At 48.5% G+C, this 14335-nt stretch overlaps 1 long non-coding RNA gene across 1 annotated transcript in view; it reads left to right on the forward strand.

Moving 5' to 3' along the window:
• The first annotated feature begins 8322 nt into the window (after positions 1-8322).
• Positions 8323-14335, forward strand: part of LOC309645126 — a 43340-nt gene continuing 37327 nt past the window's right edge. The window contains exon 1 of the long non-coding RNA XR_014254754.1: positions 8323-8445. This is a non-coding gene — a long non-coding RNA (uncharacterized lncRNA). The remainder of the gene's footprint in view (positions 8446-14335) is intronic.

Here is a 14335-nt window from a genome sequence, read left to right on the forward strand (position 1 = left end):
CAGTTCCTCTCCATCAGAGATGATGGTGGGGGCGAGTGGGGGGTGTCTTCTGCTCTGGGGAGTCAGAACTTGTTGCATCAGAAACCGAAGGGCTGAGCTTAGACTGACATATACACACTGCTATATATAGAATAGATAACTAATAAGGACCTACTGTATAGCCCAGGGAACTCTACTCAATACTCTGTAATGACCTATATGGGAAAAGACTCTAAAAAAGAGTGGACATATGTATATGTATAACTGATTCACTTTACTGTGCAGCAGAAACTAACATAACATTGTAAATCAACTATACTCCAATAAAAATTAATTTAAAAAGCAAGCCAAGGTGCTGAGCTTGGAGATATGACCTTGGCCATGCCCTTGAAGGCTACGTGGGGTCTGGGACTCAAGTTCAGGTCTTGATCTTTGCTTGGAAGCTGTGGGGTGGAGGGCGAGTCACCCCCACCTCCGGCTCCCTTTCCCTCCATTTGAAGGCGAGGGCAGGAATCCTGCCCCTAGACGGCCAAGTGCGGGGGCATCTTCACGGCCATAGGTGTATGCAGAGCCGCTGACTCCCACTGGCTCATGGTCTGGGGTCCGTGGCTGCCTGGCCTCTCAGGGTGGGAGCCAGGGGACAGACGTTGTCAGCCTGTGGCCCCTGCAGCAACCACCTGCCACATTCCACCCACACCCGCAGCCCCTACCTCCCTGCCCACAGGACCAGAAGGGCTGGGGGGTGACAAGCCCAACCTCACCATGACTCCTGGGGGTGGAGGGGGTGGAGGTCTGCACGATGGGGGCACCCCAGCCTGCCAGGCCTGCATCTCCGTGCCACTGGCTTCCCCTTGGCTCCAAATACAAATTTATCCAAACATTGATCTTTGAGGCTTACTACTTTGATTTGATTGAGGTAATATTTACATGCAGTGAATGTAAGATCGTAAACGGATGATTCCATGAGCTTCCGCAGATACACACAGGCGGGTACGGGGCCCCGGGTTCCCTCGAGCCCTGGTACCAGTCTGCTGGCTCCCCAGGCACCGTGTTCTGATTTGGTCCCCAGAGACTGGCCACCTTGAGCTCTGCACGAGGGACTTTCCCATCCCCCTTCTTTTGTGTCAGGTGATGTCCCTGGGGTTGAACCCTGTGGTTTGTGTGTCAGCGTCTCCTTTCCTTTTACTGAGGAGTAGGGTTCCCATCTCTTTGTCCGTTACTTGTTGACGTGTGTTACATTTTGTCCAGGTTTTGGCCATCATGAAAAATGCTGCTATAAACGTTCTTGCACAATGCCCTTGTGTGGTTGTTGTTTTTGTTTCTCTTGGAGGGTATTGTTGAGTCGCTGGGTAGTGTGTGTTCAATTTCATGAGGAACTGCCAGACTGTTTTCTGGCCGGACCGTTCTTCACCCCCAGCAGCAGTGCTGTCAGCACTTGATACTGTCAACCCTGAACTTTAGCCATCATGGTGGGTGCACAACAGCATCTCCTTGAGATTCTCATTTGCATTTTCCTGAAAACTGATGGTGTTGGGCTTCTTCTCATCTACTTATTGGACAACTGTGTATTTCACTTTGTGAAACATTTGTTCATGTTTTTTGCTCATTTTTAAATTGGCATGTCTTCTTATTGATTTGTAGTTCTTTATATCTTCTGGGTAGAAATCAATAGTCAGGTATACACATTACACAAGTTTCTCCTGGTCTGGGGCTTGTCTTCATAAGCAGAAGTTTTTCATCTTGATGAATGCTTTCTACTTTTGTAATTGAGATGTATGTAGACTCTCTGAGCTGGGACTGTAAGTTTAGTTTTTGTAATTAGAAAATTTCATTATTCCCTGAAATATGACACAAATGAATCTATCTATGAAACAGAAACAGAATCATGGACATAGAGATCAGACTGGTGGTTGCCAAGGGGGAGGGGGTTGGGGGAGGGATGGAGTGGGAAGTTGGGGTTAGCAGATGTAAGCTTTTATATATAAAATGGATAAACAATAAGGTACTACTGTATAGCACAGGGAACTATATTCAATATCCTGTGATAAACCATAACGGAAAAGAATATAAAAAATAATGTATATATATGTATAACTGAATCACTTTGCTGTACAGCAGTAATTAACACAACATTGTAAATCAACTATAGTTCAATTAAAAAAAAAAAGTAAAAAATTTCATTATTCCCATGATACAGCCCCCGCTCACCCCAAGGTAACTGGCGTTGGCAGCCTCACCTGTATCCTCCTTCACTTTTCTCCACGCTGCAAACACACCCATGTGAGACTGCCCTTTGTTTTTCACTTAGGTGGGCCTGGACTCCACACTCAGGGACTGTCCTTCTCACATCACAGCACAGTGGTTCATCCACAGAGGCAACACAGGTGGAGATCTGACACCTTCTTTTTCGTTGCTGCTTAATATTCCAGAGAATGGATGTGCCATGGTTTATTTAACTCCTCTTTTTAAAGACTTTTATCTTTTTATTTTGCTGGGAATTCAGGTAGTTTCCAGTTTCTTGCTGCCTCAAACAATGCTGGGATCCGAGCACACAGCTTTCACACCACCTCACCATGTCACAAGCCTTGGAAGCTGCTGCCTTTTTCCTGTGGGATAAATTCCCAGTGCGAGATCGTTGGGTCATTGAGTGTGTGGTTTTGAGAATTGACAGGTCTGGCAGATTCTTCCCGCCAAAGACTGTGGGAATTCACAGCAGTGGGTGAGGTTCTGTGTCCCGTTCACAAGCACTGGCTGCTGTCACTTAACGTGTATGTCAGTCTGATGGGTGATGACACTCTTACTCATCCCCCTGCAGCCCAGTTGTGCTTTTCTATGAGCTCATCTTAAAAACTGACTTGCACAGATTATCTACGGATTTCTTTGCTGTTCAGAAATGTTCTTTTTCTTTCTCCCCATTTTGTCTTCAACACTCTCCCTTCCTCTTCACCTTGTCCTTCTCAAATGACGTATTTCAAACATTTTCCAAACAGTTCCTAGGAGATCTTTGGTTCTCATTCAGTGATTTCCCATCTTTTGAAATGGATGTGACTCTCCCCACGTGTTTTCCTCCAGCCTCGGGCCCTGCCGACAGGCCTTGTGGCCGCTTGAGCTCCCTATGAATCCAGTGCAGAGCTTCTGGGTAAGACTTTGATTGCGGCTGGCTTTATAGGAACCGTCTCAGTTTTGTAATTGTGTCCTAGTGTCCTGGACGTGGTTTCCTTTTAGAGGACTGATCCTACCCGCGCCGGGATCAGATTCATCCTGACTGAATCTGAACCTCCCTCCGTGGTGACTGAGCTTGTTTCTGAGCCTTTCTTCCTGAGGGTGGGTCTTGTGGCTGGAGAGCCAGCTCCTGGCCCCTGTGGAACTGGCACTGCCGGCCTCGGTGTGGCGTGGCTCCATCCCGACCACCGGCAGGGCGTCTGCACCCTGGAAAGGAGGGTACCCTTAGAGCCCAGGAAGTGGTGTGCATGAGGGGGCCACAGCCTTGTCCAGAGCAGGAGGAGCACGCCCAGGCCCTCTCTACTCCTCCACTCCGGGGCACTTTGTGGAGACTAGGGCCAGGCAACCAAAGCACGGAAATGCTTTTCAAAGCGTCAAAGCCTATTTGACTAGGGTTTGAGCCTTTCAGCATTTCAACTGTCCGTACGTGTCCATGTGTCAAGTGAAGGGGCCTCCATGAAATTAATTTCTTTCTCTGTCTCTTTTTTTCTTTTAAATATTACCTAGAGCACAGGGCCTGCACAAGTACAGCACTTTATTATTATTATTTTTTAAAATATTTATTTATTTTGGCTGCACCGGGTCTTAGTTGCGGCACACAGGATATTTAGTTGCGGCATGTGGGATCTAGTTCCCCGACCAGGGATGGAACCCGGGCCCCCTGCATTGGGAGCTCAGAGTCTTACCCACTGGACCACCAAGGAAGTCCCTCTTTCTCTTTCTTTCTCTCTCCCTCCCTCCCCCTTCCTTCCTTCCTTCCTTCCTTCCTTCCTTCCTTCCTTCCTTCCTTCCTTCCTTCCTTCCTCTCTCTCTTCTTTCTTTTCCTTCTCCTTCCCTCCCTCCCTCCCTCTCTCCATCTAATAATGCTCTATGTAGAACATTTGAATTATTATACCACAGAGTATAATGAATAAAAGAAAGTTTGCAGACTTCCCTGGTGGTCCAGTGGTTAAGACTCTGTGCTTCCACTGCAGGGGGCACAAGTTTGATCCCTGGTCGGGGAACTAACATCCTGCATGTCGCATGGTGTGGCCAAAGGAATAAAAAAAGAAAAAGAAAAAAAGCTTGCAAACTTGCACATAATCTCACTATCCTCAGATAATCTTCCACACTAGCTTTGTGGATTTCTTTCAGTGATACACATACATTTATATACATATAATATATATATTAAATTTTATATATTTGAAATTTGGCTCCTATTATGTATGCAGTTCTCTCTTACTTAACATTATATTATCTGCATTTAACTATGTCATTAAGTATTCTTTAAAAATGTAATTTTTGGATAAACTTTTTATTGAAGTATAATATACACAAAAGAGTGCACGCACCATAAATATGTAGCTCAATTGATTTTTCACATGAAAATGTGATTTTTACACTACAAAGTAATCTGTTGCATGTAACTTATCTGAGCAGCCTGTTGTTTGTAATTTTGCATGATGATAAATAGCTCTGTAACAGACCTCCTTGTGCACAAATCTTTGGGTGCATCCTGGGTGACTGGTTTTTAATTAAACATACACAATTGTAGGATTCACCCTCCCAGACTTCAGACTATACTACACAGCTACAGTCATCAAAACCACATGGTCCTGGCACAAAAACAGATACATGGATCAATGAAACAGAATAGCGAGCCCAGAAATAAACTCACACATGTATGGTCATTTAATCTATGACAAAAGAGGCAAGAATATACAATGGGGAAAAGACAGTCTCTTTAGCAAGTGGTGCTGGGAAAGCTGGACAGCTGCATGTAAAACAACGAAATTAGAACATTCTCTAACACCGTATACAAAAATAAACTTAAAATGGATTAAAGACCTAAATGTAAGACCTGAAACCATAAAACTCCTAGAAGAAAACATAGGCAGAACACTCTTTGACATAAATCATAGCAATATTTTTTGGATCTGTCTCTGAAGGCAAAAGAAATAAAAGCAAAAATAAACAAACGGGACCTTATTAAATTTAAAAGCTTTTGCACAGCAAAGAAAACCATCAACAGAACAAAAAGAAACCTTTGGAATAGGAGAATATATTTACAAATGATGATCGACAAGGGGTTAATATCCAAAATACATAACCAGCTCATACAACTCGACCTCAAAAAAAAAAAAAAAAACCCAATCAAATATGGGCAGAAAACCTGAAGAGAAATTTTTTTTCCCAAAGAAGACATAGAGATGGCCAGCAGGCACAAGAAAAAATGCTCATCATTGCTAATTATTAGAACCATGCAAATCAAAACCACAATGAGGTATCACTCCACACCTGTCAGAATGGCTGTCATGCTTCGTGTGTGAGAAGATTTTAACTTATTTAATTTCTTTAATTGTTATGAGAAAATTTGGGCCATCATTCTTAGTAAGGTTTTCAAATTGAGTGTAACTTACATTTGGAAACGTGCCCAGTTTGTGTTACAACTTGAGGGGTCTTCCATGTCACCATCGCCCAGGTCAGCCCCACTACGGTCCCTTGTGTCCCCACCTGTGTGTGGCTATTTGACCAAATACTTATCTGCACCTACTGAAATGGCCTTGTACTTTGTCATTATTCTTTTAATGTGGTGAAACACAATAAGTGATTTTCAATGATAGGTCAACCTTGCATTTCTGGAATAAACCCAACTTGGACATGCTATTACCCTTTACATATATTGCCGGATTGGATTTGCTAATGTTTTCTTTAAGATATTTGTGTCTATGCTTATGAAAAAGATTGACCTCTAATTTTCCGTTCTCAAAATATCCTTTTGATGCAAAATCAATTTTGTCAGACAGAAGGTAAAAGGTTTAGCCCTCTGGAAGGCAGCTGGTGGGGAGGGGAGGGAGTTGGTGGTGGCTCAAGAGCTACAGATTCTGGCAATTTTCACTGAGATTTAGTAGGTTTTCTTGCACAAATATCTTTTCAGTTGCTCTATGCCCTTAGGGCGGTTTCCAGAGACTTCAAAACGGTTATTATTATTTAAAAATACTTTTCACCAGTTGTGGTTGTCTCACTGCAGACAGGTCTGCAGGGCTATTCCAGACGTGGACTATTTCGTTATCTTTGTTGGTAGGATTTCCACTATTAGTGCTTTTCTTATTTTGCATTTCTTTTGTCTCAGGTGAGACTTCTGTGTAATTTTGTCAGCTCTGCTCTGCAGTTGACTATTTCTCTCTCCAGCTCAGTCTATTCTGCTATTCAACCCATGGAGTTTTAAATTTCAATTATTATATTTTTCATTTTCAGAAATTCCACTTTGTACTTCATTAAAACTATATGGTCAATTTTGAGAGTCTCTTGTTCCTTTGGTTTTTATCCGTTTCAGCATATTTTTGAATTTGGTAGTTCCCTTTCATTTTCACAGTGAATCCTCTCTCCTCACTTTTTGTTGTTGTCGTTGATTCTAGATTGAAATGGTTTGTTTCCTCATACGTATCATGATTAAAAAAATTCAAGTTTATCTGTGGGGATTCTTTGTGGCCTGAATTTAAAATACCTTCAGAAAGGATATACGTTTGCTTCTGTCAGGAGCCTGGAGATTGTGAATCTGGGTCTGTTGTAACCTGGATTTTCAGCTTTTATTTTCCACACAGAGGCAGTGTGACTTCCATCCCCAAAGTCCTGGGCGTGTTGTCTTCTTGGGGGAGATTTCTTCCCTCTTCAAAGCTCCCAAGTCTCTGTCCAGCGTCAGGGATGCTCAGTGCCCCCTTGCGGGAAGGCAGACCTCCGGCCTTGTTCTCTGGCAGGTTCTGCGTTGGACAGGCCAACCCCTCTGCCTGCCGGGTGCCTGTGGGTGACCCTCCACCTCAGCAGACCCGGGGTCCAGTCCGCTTCACCCCCTCTGCTGATGCACAGGCTTGCATCCTGGCATCAAAGCTCAGCAGCTCTGTGACCTTGGGTTAGTTTTTAAAAAATGTCTTTGAACCTCAGTTTCCTAATCTGTAACGTGGCCACATAGCAGTACTCTAATGGCAGTTAAATTATTTCTTTCCTTTCCCTTTCTCTCTTCTTTTATACCCATTTTCCCTCACTTAGAGTAACTATTAAGCCAAGACCACTAGAAACCTTGAACAGTGTATTAAATTAGATTGAAGCTCTCCTTGCAATATAATAACGGTTCTTTGAAAATATTTCACCTCTTAATCTGTTCCGCTGGTGTCTTCTTGCCTCTCTGATTTGCCAGGAGGGCAGAAAACCCAACAGAAAGCTTCGACATAAAAAGTCTCTTGGTAGCTGGTGTAATAAATCTTCAACAGGAATTCAGGTAACTCTCACCTTTGAGCCACGATGAGGAAGAGGGGAAGAGCGGGGCAGAGGGACATCCCACGCGGCTGCCACCCTTGGAAGGCGTTCTCAGACGTGGCGTTTAAGGTCTGCTGGGGTGTCTTCAGGTAGCTGGAGCTCCCAAGACTGGGGTGTCATGTCCTTTGAATATTTCTCGAAAGATAAAATCCTCTGACTGCCCGTGTATTTCAGGTCTTGTGCATGTAATGAAAGCCTTTGCTTCCATTGCCAGATGCTCTGAAAGGGGGTAAGATGTTAATTCGCAGTCAGTAAAATTCCCTCCTACTTTCACCGTGAAAGATCTGGGATCTGGGATCCCGCCCAGCTGAACTTTTGGGGCTGCCTGGCAGTCACAGCTGTGAAGGGTTCAGGAGGTTTGTTTGTCACCTCTTCCGGGTGGCAGGCCCCTTGCTCCCTTTTCCATCAAGCCTTGTGTTCCTATAAGAGATGGCACACATGACGACTCCTCTCTGGTCCTGGGTTCACTTGCCCGTTCGGAAAGGCCCCCTTCTCCTCTGGCAGGTGGTGCCTCGGCTCCAGAAGCAGCCCCTCCGGAGGCTGTGTTGCTGTGCCCAGAGGCTTCTCTGCTTCACGAGTCTTATTGGAAACCCTCCCCAAGGCACGGTCGCACGTTGGGGGGCCGTGGGCTGACCTTGGAAGGACAGTCCTGCTGCTGTAAATGGCACCCGAGAAGATGCCTGGGGAAGATTTCACTGGTGTAGGCAGGAGGGGGCGACGCAATATGCAAAGGGATGCGGGGGGGGCGGGACCTATCTATCCATCCGTCCACCCATCCATGCACTTAGGTGTGGATTTATTAATTTCTTTTCTTTTCTTCAGCAGGCATTTGAAGGCTCTAAGCCTGGTGCTGGAGTTACAAACACAGGACACTCTCGTGTCCTGCTCTCTCGTGGCCAAGAGTGACATGAAAACAGAGATTCATTACACAGTGTGAAAATCACCAAGGTGAAGTGCATGCGGGTGGAGAGGAGGGCAGAGATTTGGGAGCGGGGCTGGGTGACCAGGGGACGCTCCAGAGTTCACCTTCAGGCCAGGTCTTGGACTAGGGGGCTGAAAGGGCCGAGTTACCGTCCCCATGAGAGTCCGGCATGGACGAAAGTGTGGCAGGACGTCCTCCAGGTGGACGAGATAGCAGGTGCAGGTGCTGATCACCCGGGGCTCCGGGGACCTGGCTACGGGATTTGCACTTTATTCTACAGGAGCTGGGGCCTTATGAAGGGATGTGATAACAATCAGAAGTGCATTTTGCAAAATCGTTCTGCAAGGCTCCTTGGTGGACGAGGAAAAGGGGCCAGATGGGAAGCGACTGTCCAGGCAGGAGGTGCCGATGCTGAGCCGAGGGGAGCAGTGTGGAGGTCGGCGGCAGCTACTCCCCGGGAAGAGGCTTTGGCAGGAGGTGAGGGAGAGACGTGGACGGAGGTGAGACAAGGCTCAGGGGCTGATGCCAGGGCCACCAGGAGATCCAGAAAACAGACCGCAGGTGTGACGGGTGGGCTGGGTGGGTAATGGATGTTGGTGAGTATTGTTCAGGTTTAGGGGTCTGTGCACATTCAGGTGGGGAGGTTTCACAGACAGTTGTAAACACGTCTGAGCTCAGGAGGGAGGAGAGAGAGACACGGGGGCGATGGGCAGCACAGACATGGGGGCGATGGGCAGTAGCCATAGAAATTCTCTGACGAGGTCCTAGCTTATTAATTAGCATCTCTATAGCACATCACAGTGTTCGTTCATATTAAGCTTGTGGTGAGCTCAAAACGTAGGACTTTTCCATCAGAACTGCCGACAATTCAAGTCTCTGTCATCTCATTCCTGGACGACTGACCCTTTGAGTTCAAATGCACGACCTCACGTCTGGTTATCTCTAGTCTGACTCTGGCCTACGGGGCCTGGCTGACATGCTGCCCTCTGAGTCCTGTGGCCCCTGCCGCCATGGTGCGGTCCCACTGGCGGGGCTGTTGACCAAGCAGGGCCCTGCGGCTCCTCTGGGTGTAGCCCTGACCCTTGGGAGCTCCTGCTTGCAGCTCAGCACCTCTCAGTTCTGTGCGTGGGGCACAAAGACGCCACCTGCTTGAGGGGCAGTGCTTGTTGTCATGAGGTCCCTGAATGAGTGTGTCAGCAGAAGTCACAGGTCATGTGCCTTGGCCGTCCTGGACGCACCCACCTGACTGTGGTTTCGGGCCCCCTTTCCTGTCCCTGGAAGAGTTTTAAACTGGAAGGAAGCTTAGACGGCCTGCTGTGTTGAGGGGAAAACAGAAGTCAGAAAACCCCCCGCTCTCTGCCAGGGACTGTCTCAACCCAAATCACCAGACAATTTCTTTGTTATTGTGGAAAGATGGTGAGGAATTTAGAGAAATGGTATAAGTGGTTAAAATCTTTTACTTCGTCTTTCTTAAACATCAGATTTTCAAAGACTGGTAGGCAAATTAGAAGGGAAGAGCAGGCGTGTGGGTGGCGTGTGGGAGCCCAGTTTGAAGCTGTGATGTCTGTTCCCCAGCAGCACACGGGTTCCAGGTTTAGATGCTCCCCAAGATTCGCCCCAGTTTGGGGTGTTCGACCTCGCCAGTCCTGACCTGTTTGTCGGGGGCAGGGTGTGCGGCCAGGATGGCCCAGAACCAAGAGAGCTGTGGAAATCCAACCGCCTCTGCACTTAGTGGCTAACTTCTTTTACATTAGCCAGGGGCAAGGAAAAGTTTGTTTTTTTAAAAAATTGGGGTATAGTTGTTTTACAATGTTGCATTAGTTTCTACTGTACAGCGAAGGGGAGTTCCCTGTGCTATACAGCAGGTCCTTATTACTTATCCATTTTATACATACTAGTGTACACATGTCAATCTCAATCTCCCAGTTCATCCCACCTCCCACCCCCCCTCCCCGCTTTCCCCCCTTTGGTGTCCATACGTTTGTTCTCTACATCTGTGTCTCTATTTCTGCCTTGCAAACCAGTTCATCTGTACCGTTTTTCTAGATTCCACATATATGCGTTAGCATACGGTATTTGTTTTTCTCTTTCTGACTTACTTCACTCTGTATGACAGTCTGTAGGTCCATCCATGTCTCTACAAATGACCCAACAAGGAAACGTTTTGTTGACAAGGAATATCTCCTGTGGTTGGTTAGCAGGTTAAAAAGCTGTGAGTCCGGCATAAACAATTTCTCCTTCAGTTTGCGTGTCACGCAGACCATGAGATGGGCAGACGAGGCCAAAATTGATTAGAAGTGAGGAGCAGCTGCCCCTGTGTGAATCCTCAGGGTGTCCTTCCCACCCCCTCCCCCCCCGGCCCTGCCCCACCCCCCAACCCCATCCCATCCCATCGCCTCTGCCTGCCGGTCCACTCACCTTGTCTTGCCCCATCCACCGGGACCCGGGCAGCGGTGCAGCGTCAGTGCCCTGGCCCTTTGGGGGGGCCACGCCCCTCCTCCTCCTCCTACAGGTGAGGGTGGTCATGATGGCCCCCTCCCCCAACAAAGCTGTCAATGCCGCCCGCCGGGCCGTGGTCCCCTGTGGTCAGAGGGCCGCTCAGCCTCGGGCTGCCTTTTTGAAGGGACCTGAGCTCCCGATGGACACTCCGGCCCAGTGCAGGCAGGGAAGGGCTTCGGGAGGGCCTTGGAGAGAGGGCTCTGGAGAGAGGTGCTGCCTGGGAGCAGGGTGGGTGGGTGGGGAACGTTCCAGGAGGTGCTCCTGTGGTCAGAGGGGAGGCATGCGGCGTGGGCCCCGATGGACCAGCGTCTCCTCCGTCGTGCCAGCTGGGTTGGTTCTGTGTGGCCTCCACCCCATCACTCCGTGCAAGTCCTTCCTGAGGGGTCGGCTCAAAACAATAAACACTAAGTCAATGTGCTCGGGGCATTTTCACCTTTCTTGGTCTCCAGCTTTGTGAAACAGAAAGACGGCCTTGGCTCTTCGACAGCTCAGGCTTTCCCTGGGAACAGGAAACTGTCTGGGTTTCGGCGCTGGAGGGGTGCTGGGCGAGGTCCCACGCCAGTCCACGCTGTCTTTATTTCTGTAGCTCTACAGTAATGCTTATCATTGAAAATAACTGTATTGTAAAGATGAAGTGCATTTTAAAACATGTTCTGCTCCGGAGGCGCTAAAGACACCCCTGACAAGAAGATGACTAGGAAGACAGTGAGAGGCTTCTGAGCGGGAGATCTGAGCCCGATTCCTCCCTGTGGTTCCCTGAGCAAGAACCAGGGGTCCCCCAGCCTGGGGAGGAGGACTGTGGTCCCCACACAGCAGGAGGCTCGGCCAGGAGCCAAGTCTGCTGGAGCTTGGTGCCAGGGATGACCCTGGGGATCTGGGGGTGGCGGTAGAGAGAGACCAGGCTGGAGTTTCTGCCAAGGTGGGGTGCGCTGCAAGAGACACTCCACGTGACACTCCCTACCACGAAATCGATGGAGGAGCAGGGTCTCGATGAGCTGCCAGGCGGGGCTTGTCCCGCCCCTGTCCGTGGAGTGCGCCCTCCCTGCTCTCAGACGCTGGTTGCTGTCTCCAAGTCACTGTCTTGAGACGAGGGACAGTACATCAGTAGCTCATTCTGCAAACCCCCCTGTAATTAGCTTGGGTGACTTAGTGAGGAGGGAGATCCTTCTGGGTTGCGGGTCCACTGGGCTTGTGTGACATCTCAGAGGAAGGCCGTTCATTTCTCCTTGAGCGTTTTCATTGACCCAGAGCTTCGTGTGCGGGGAGTTCATCATGGCTGCCGAGGGCACAGCTGCAAGTCCAGCTGGCCGGAGCCAGGGGCCCATGTGGTGGCGGCCATGGTTTCCATCCCCGGGCTGTCGGAGCTCCCTGTGAGCCCTGGTCTGCAGAAGAACAGGAACATTTGCAGTGAGAGGCAGCTGGTTAGATGGCCACAGCCCCGATCCACTCCAGAGAGTCTGGTTTATACCTGTTGTCCTGTGTCATTATCCGTTGCGACCCTTTTACTTACTCAGTGCCCTGATTTGGATAATAAGTCACACGGTATCCTCCAGATGGGTAATATGTGTCGTACATGAAGAGTCCTTCTGTGTTAAATGGGTGAACACCCAGGTAAGAATGTGGAGTAAAGCCACAAAAGGTACTGTGTATGTGCAGATTAAAACAGACAGTCAGTTCATGATGGAAAATACCGTTAATGACAAGGAAGGCAGCATGAGGAAGTATTTTTTGCCAACAATTGGAAAGCTTTGCAAACAAGTATAAACACACAGAGTCGGGACTTCCCTGGTGGTCCAGTGGTTAAGACTCTGTGGTCCCAAGGCAGGGGGCACGGGTTCAATCCCTGGTCGGGGAACTAAGATCCTGCATGCCGCATGACACAGCCAAAAAAATAAATAAATAAAAAATAAACACACAGAGTCTTGCACGGGTATGGGGAATGGGACCTGTCTCATCTTCCTGTTCGTAGCAGAACTTGGAAGACTCCTTCTGGAAGGTGGCTTTGCACCTTGTGGGAGAGGGTTTCCACTTCCAGGAGTGTGTCTTTAGAGAATATTTTAGAACAAGTAAAATCACAGGTGTTCACTGCAGTCTGGTTTATAGAAACTTGGAAAGACGCGAAGTGCCCAGCAGGGAGGAAGCACTTAAATGTTACTGGCTGATGGTTAGCAAGACCCACTAAGCACTCGGCAGAAATGGTCCCCTTTGGCCCCCACCGCAGCCTTGTGAGGTAGGTACCCACATTGTCCCCACCTTACAGATGAGGTCACCGAGGCACAGAGCAGTGAAGGGGCCTCAGCCAGGGAGCAGCAGAGCCGCCTCTGGATGTGGGCAGTGTGGCCTCTAGACCCAGATCCAGACCATCTCCCCCAGCACAGGCTGCTGCCCGTCCAGTGGGTTGGACGGTCCTGCCATCAGACCTGGGGTCGATACTTAACGACTGGGAAAGTTCAGTATGAAATGGGTGGGGGCATTTATAAAGCAGGGTGGGGCTGAATCCAGGGAATGCGGTGACCCTGACTTTGTTTATTCGCACAGTAACTGAAGCTGCTGCTCTGGGACCTGAGACAGATGGGCAAACACCACACAGACCTCCCTGCCTTGTCGGCAGGACCCAGCCCAGGGGCCTGGCATGTCTGTGCCCGTGGGATGGAGCCAGCACTGGCGGGCTGGGGCCCACATTTATCATTGTTTTTTAAACATAATTTACACAGAGTAAAATACACAGATCTTTCAGTCTGATGAGTTTTGTAATTTCATACATCTGTGTAAGCATCGTCCAGACAAGACAGAGAAGGTTTTCCTCATTTCAGGAGTCTCCCCGTGACCCTTCCCACTCAGACCCACAAACCCGCTCCCCACCCCGGGGACGCCCGTTCTGATCTTTCAGCACAGGTTGCTTTCCTGTTCTTGGCCTCACAGGTGGTGGTGTTTTTTGGGCTCCGCCTCATCCACGCTGGGGCCTGGGTCCGAACCCTCCTTCCAGTTTCTGAGTTGCCTCCGTGGTGATGAAGAGCCTGTGCACGTTTGTTCGTGGACACAGGTTTTCTCTTCTCTTGGGTGAACGCCCAGGTGTGGGATGTCAGGTTGCAGCCTCGAAAGGGGTTCGACTTTATCAGAAAGTGTCAGTTTCCAGGTGGTGCTGTTGTCACACGTTCCCAATGACACGAGCTCGCCTCGGTAGGCACTTTGCCAGCGTTTGACAATGTCAGTCTGTTTTTCTGTGCTGGGGGCTGTGTGGTGGAATCTTGCTGTGGTTTTAACTTGCGCTTCCTGGTCATGGTGACGCCTAGCTTCTCTCCTGTGCTTGTTGCCATTTTTCACATAATCTCCTGTCAACTCTCTGCTCAAGTCTTTTGCTCTTTCTTTCTTTCTTTTTTTTTTAAATTTTCATTTATTTATTTATTTATTTATTTA

The sequence above is a fragment of the Balaenoptera physalus genome (assembly GCF_965194825.1).
Source record: "Balaenoptera physalus genome assembly, chromosome: 16".
Lineage (NCBI taxonomy): Eukaryota > Metazoa > Chordata > Mammalia > Artiodactyla > Balaenopteridae > Balaenoptera > Balaenoptera physalus.